Genomic DNA, 6,538 nt, shown 5'->3' with positions numbered 1-6,538 from the left:
ACAAATCACAATTAATGTTTCAATATCATCAAATATGTTGGAGATATTTAACTGCTCACGTTCCGCCAGTAACAAGTATTATACTACGTGTAGTGGCGGGTCATAAGCGCTTAAAGCCAATAAAAGCATAAAATTCATAGAAATCATGACGTTTTGAATTATAAAGACTCATGAAAAGCAGAATTTCACTAATAATTTGAACCTCACCTATAGTCACAGTTGATTACACTTGCACTCGAAATTTAAGCTTTACATCGATCAAATGAGAACATGAAAATTATATTATTACCAGTGATATATAGCAAAATACAATCACTGTGTCAAGTTTCAATGTTCTTTGTTCGCTATCATCATCATTACGACCAAGACAAAGGAGTAAAAGGAGTTAGGCACAGCAATGTCTGGTATTTCTTGCGCAAGAGCGGGAATTGACCGTTCTGTATATAACTTTATGTCTTAGTTTCTCATTCAAACTTAGGTGGTGGTTATATATACAGGGTGTCCCAAAAATGTACTCACTTTTTGACACCCTATAACTCGGAATTTTTTTCAGATCTGAAAAAAAAATATCAGTTACAGGGTGTAAAAGTGAGTACAATTTTGGGGGAATACCCTGCGTGTGTGTGTGTGTATATATATATATATATATATATATATATATATATATATATATATATATATATATATATTTTTTTTTTTTCATACTATTCGCCATTTCCCGCATTAGCGAGGTAGCGTTAAGAACAGAGGACTGGGCCTTTGAGGGAATATCCTCATATGGCCCCCTTCTCTGTTCCTTCTTTTGGAAAATTTAAAAAAAAAATGAGAGGGGAGGATTTCCAGCCCCCCGCTCCCTTCCCTTTTAGTCGCCTTCTACGACATGCAGGGAATACGTGGGAAGTATTCTTTCTCCCCTATATATATTTATCTATTTATTCACTTTGCCCCGTCGCCGTCCCCCGCACCAGCGAGGCAGCGCAAGGAAACAGACGAAAGAATGGCCCAACCCACCCACACACACATGCATATACATACATATATACATATATACATACATATATAGGACTTAACACGTAATGGTTGACATGTTCAGCTTGAAATAAGACTTTTACAGATCAACATTTACTTGATCTTAGCTCAATTTCGATTGACTGTTCTCCAGATGCACTCAAAATTTCAAAATTTACGCTGCATCATGTTTGAAACTCAAACCATGACGCCTTTGGTGTCTTATCACGTATCATTTTCCTTTATCATCGTGTGTTTGCTGGCGGGTTTATTCGTGCGCATGTAATTGTACCTACTGATGTATTTCGTGAATCAATTTCCCGTCAGATGAGAAAGAAGAAAAAAATTATGTTACCTGAACGGACAGAAAACATGAAAATCGACTGATCTTAAACTGGATATCGATCTACCAGTTATGCTTCCCGAAAGCACAGATAAAACCACGCACATGTGTATCAAAGAAGCAGAGACTACTGGAACACAGTCTAGCCTGAACAAACCGGTCTGGAACTCTCTAAATTAATTCGCCGTTACTGACAGTCGATGTCGGGATAAGTATCTTACTTCGTGACATATCTGTCGTGAGGATGAACATCTAGGGATGTCACCGCTCCTCAAGTCTGTTAACCTACCGTGTGAATATGCTAATTCCATGCATGATAAAGTACTAATAAAACTCCATGTTGACAGCAGCGGCAATTCGGCTCTTAATATTGGAGGGTTCTACGTGCAGATGCAAGGAGTCTGCTCAAAGAGGAACTCAGACGATAGATCGTAAGATAGGGAGATCGTAATCAATCTCCGTTGTGGTATTTCATTATACCCTTGTTCGTCCTACGGAAACTATGGGCAAGGCTTTTTTATTGGCCTATTCGTGCCATGAAATAGTATAGTTTACAATTAAGAACTAAGTAAATGAAGTGTAATTAGATTATATCACTACACACACACTTTCAAGGTTGGAGATGGGCTTTTTACTATTATTATCATTATTATTATATTGGTGACGCCTATCACAAATCCACATCCAGCAGAAGCCTTACTTGTAAATGAGAAGGGGTTAACGTGGAAATTTGCCTTCAAAAAAAGGGAGAGGTCGGAGTTATTAGGAAAGACACGGAGAGTCAAATTTCGAGTTCCAAAGCCTCGTTAAAGCGGTCTGATCAAATAGCACGAAATTTGACACCGTCTGCCAAATTCGTATGTAATCGGCTTACATAAATAATAATCGTACACGTTTTGACTTATTCTGGCTTGACGAAATCTGGGCGTTAATAGCAATCAAATAAAACATGCAGTATGGAATTCAAATCTACCCTGTATCACCCAGCAACAGCTTTATGGTCTACCTTCTTGCTAAATTCTACACTTTGAACATAGTCCTCATTACACATACGAACATAATGCGTTTTAACAGCGCTTCTGAATCTTAGCGCGGCATTAAGAAGGTCCTCGAGCACGATGATCAAACAACCTTTAGGTATATAATGGCCTACAATCGCGTGACTTTTGACCTGATCCTTCCATGTTAATTTGAACAAATGCCAGGTCATCACGTCCTTCATACCGCTGCGCGTAGTGGGCTATGACTGCCTCTGGTTCCACTTGTTGAAAGCGAAAGACAAAAAGTATATACGTTTAGAGAGAAAACTAGTGTCGTACATTGCCTAAGATTAGTGTTATATAACAGATAGCCTCGTGGTTTAAACGCCCGTGGACTGTTGCGAGGGGGGAAGTAGTGCTGTACACTGCTTACGATGTTATATAACAAATAGCCTAGTCGTTTAAACGGCCCGTGGATGATTCAACGAGTGCGTGGAACATCGTTTAATATGAAAGATATGCAACATCCTCTTTTAGGCCTTGAGTTTAGAATGCTTGGGGCCACAAAAGTGCCAACCATTATATCATTGTTAACATTAATCTAAGCTGCTAACTAATTCTAAAGACAACTTCCATGACAATTATTACAGTGAACATTAATCTAAGCTGCTTACTAACTATAAAGTCGTCTTTCACAATTTGAGTAAGGGTTGGGTGGAGTAAACTGTCAAAAATAGGAGTCGATTGCTTGATTTCCAGGTGCTTATGTCACTTTATTTGGTTTTACTCTATCTAACCTACATCATTGTGGAAAAAAAAATTATGATCACGCAGATTTCTTAATAATTACGTCAAGGTTGACATGGGTTAGGATAGGTTAGTCTGAACCAAAGAACCGAGATTCTAACCTAGCTTAACATGGATATTACATGACTACATGATTTTTCTTCTATAATAATTTCACAATCGTTGCGCAAGATTTAAACTAAGGCTTGCCTTGTTCATGGTTCTAATCATAATACAATGAAGCTGTATTAAGGAGAGAAATGGAATAGCCAGCTTATTTCTAACAATATTGTCCCAAGTACATAATTACTAGTATTTCTAGTGCTTAGTATGTGATTACTAACTATACATGAATGGTCAAAGAGATGGGAACTACTAAAATGTTCTAAAGGGAAAATACTTTGGAAGTTTTGTAGGTGTCACATTAGAAAACTATACACACCAGTACCTCACGGGATGAAATAAACCCAACAAAAATTGATGGAGTTTGGAAGATCTTGCCTGAGTGTGTCCATGGCTTCTGTGGATTTGAAAACATGCAAAGTATTCAGATGAGTTTGTGGGGCTGGCTAGAGGAACTAGGTTCAAGGAAGACAATATCAGGCTGACTAAAAGCTCACTGAAGACCGATCGCCACGTAAAAGCAACAGAATCATTGCCATGGCGCTAACAAAGTATAACTTACCGAAAAGATGGGTAAACACTACGTCAGCAGGTAACACATACTTGAAAAACATTGAGCGTAAAATATCAGCCATCAGTGGAGTCAGAACTACGATTGCGCATTTCCCCGCGCATGTTATGGCTACCTCCGCAAGGGAGCAATGGTGGCTTGTCTGACTGGTGTCTTTGAGTATATTCATCCTTGGAAGTTTAGGTTTCATTGAGCCAAACTCTATATATGGAAAGTTACATTAGTGAGACTTGAATATATGTTTATTGGCTCTAATAACTTTGAAAACTTGCCGTTTGAAAGTCTGAGGGAATTCAAGCGTTTTAAACAACTAAGGCCGCCAAACACCTTAAATTGCCAAATCATAGAACAGCACAGAACCTAACATTTGCTAGAATTTGGAAAGAAGCCAAGAAGCCAAGCAGGATGCAAGGGTCAGCGAATCCCATTAGCTTTGTCTAACTATAAACTAAACAGATGCACTAGAGAAAACACTGCCGTTAACATTGGCTATCGGGCCACAACATGAAAAGAGCTTGTTGTTTGGGCTCTCACAAGAGGCTGGCTACCAATTTTCGCCCCTGTGGAAGACAAATTAAGAGCGGTAGAACCAAGGTTCAGAACATACGAACCAATGAAGTTCGCTGGCAACGAAGCAAAGCTGTCCGCTCCTATGCTACTACTGCGGGGCTAGTCTAACAAAATTCAGAGCGAGCCACTGAAGGTCATACAATTTACCCTGATCCAGCCCTGAGCCACACGGAAACATAAAGCATTGCATTAAGTTAAGAAATAAAAATCCTTGTAAACACTTCGTGAAAAACACCCCTATCAACACTGTTCTACATTTAAAAAACACTGGACATACAAGGCTTCCAGAAGCAGCATTTCACATATATATAAGACTAATAAACATATGACTTGACACCAACTTTAAATATATGTAATAATCCGAAGAAAGCAGTGAAGGTTAACGGTAGAAAAGCCAAGTTGATCACGGCATTCTAAACGAATGCATTCAGAATCAAAGTATCAAATTGAAGCTTTATTTTAAAGCCCCTTTGGCGACGCCAAAGGCCATTCATTTGTGGCGTGGCGGCATCCAAAACTGCCAAATTGAAGGTTTACTTTGAAGCCCCTTTGGCGGCATCAAATGCTATTAGAGGGACTTGGCTGCATCTAGAAAAGCCCGCAATTGAAGGTTTACTTTGAAGCCCCTTTTGTGGCATCAAAGGCCATTAGAGTGACATGGTGGCATCTAGGGACAAAGAGTCAAATTGAAGGTTTACATTAAAACCCTTTGGTGGCACCAAAGGCCATTAGAGTGGCGTGGCGGCATCCAAAAGGAAAGTGCCAAATTGATGTTTTGCTTTGAAGCCCCTTTGGCAGAGCCAAAGGCCATTAGAGTTGCATGGTAGCATTCAAAATCAAATTGCCAAATTGAAGGTTTACTTTGAAGACCCTTTGGTGGTGCCAAAGGCCATTAGAGTGGCATGGCAGCATCCAGAAACAGTGTCCAATTGATGATTTACTTTGAAGCCTATTTGGCTGTGCCAAAGGCCATTAGAGTTGCATGGCGGCATCCAAAAGCAAAGTGCCAAATTGAAGGTTTACTTTGAAGCACCTTTGGCGGCGCCAAAGGCCATTAGAATGGCGTGGAGGCATCTAAAGTGCCAAATTGAAGCTTTACTTTGAAGATTCTACAGTGGCACCAAAGGCAATCAGAGTGGCGCGGCGGCATCCAGAGTCAAAGTGCTCTATTGAAGATTTATTTTGAAGCCCCTTTGGCGGCGCCAAAGGCCGTTTGAGTGGCGTGGCGGCATCCAGAATCAGAGGCAAATTGAAGGTTTAATCTAAAACCCCTCTGGCCTTGCCAAAGGTCATTAGAGTGACGTGGCAGCATACAGAGACCAAGTGCCATATTGAAGGTTTACTTTAAAGCCCCTTTGGTGACTCCAAAGGCTATCAGAGTGGCGTGGCAGCATCCAGAATTAAAGTGCCAAATTGAAGGTGTACTTTTAAGCCCCTTGGCAGCACCAAAGGCCATCAGAGTGGCGTGGGGGCATCCAGAGACATGCCAAAATGAAGCTTTACTTTAAAGCCCCTTTGGTGGCAACAAAGGCCATTAGAGTGGCGTAACAGAATCCAATGCCAAACTGAAGGTTTACTCTAAAAGCCCCTTTGGCATTGCCAAAGGCCATCAGAGTGGCATGGAGGCATCCAGAGATGTCAAAATGAAGGTTTACTTTAAAGCCCCTTTGGTGGTGCCAAAGGGGCATGGCAGCATCCAGAATCAAAGTGCCAAATTGAAGGTTTAATTTCAAGCCCCTTTGGTGATGCCAAAGGCCATTTGAGAGCCCATAAACTTATATTTAGATCAACAGTGACACATATCTCCTTATTCAAAAGCTCATTCACTGGAGACTAAAAGTTCATCTCGTGATGAAGATATGTAAATGTGGAATATGGGATCACCATGGGTTCAGTGTACCAAGTTGTATTTTCTACTAACTAGTTATGTTTACAACTACTTTTGTTTACTTGTTTGATTCAGGAACTGGTTGAAAGTGGAGAGCTTATATTAAAAAAAAAAATCATTTGTGGAAAGCTCAGATTTGCAAAATCATTTGTCACAATATGCTTGTATTATCCCTTATTGTTGAGGAGCAAAATTAATAATCCATGAAGGAAGATAACATTCAGATCACTTTAAGAGAGCTCAGAGAAGTACTGAAAAAAAGCCAATCC

This window comes from Panulirus ornatus, chromosome 55 (genome assembly GCF_036320965.1).
Source record: "Panulirus ornatus isolate Po-2019 chromosome 55, ASM3632096v1, whole genome shotgun sequence".
NCBI classification, from domain to species: Eukaryota; Metazoa; Arthropoda; class Malacostraca; order Decapoda; family Palinuridae; genus Panulirus; species Panulirus ornatus.
Note: the sequence above shows the minus strand (reverse complement) of the source record.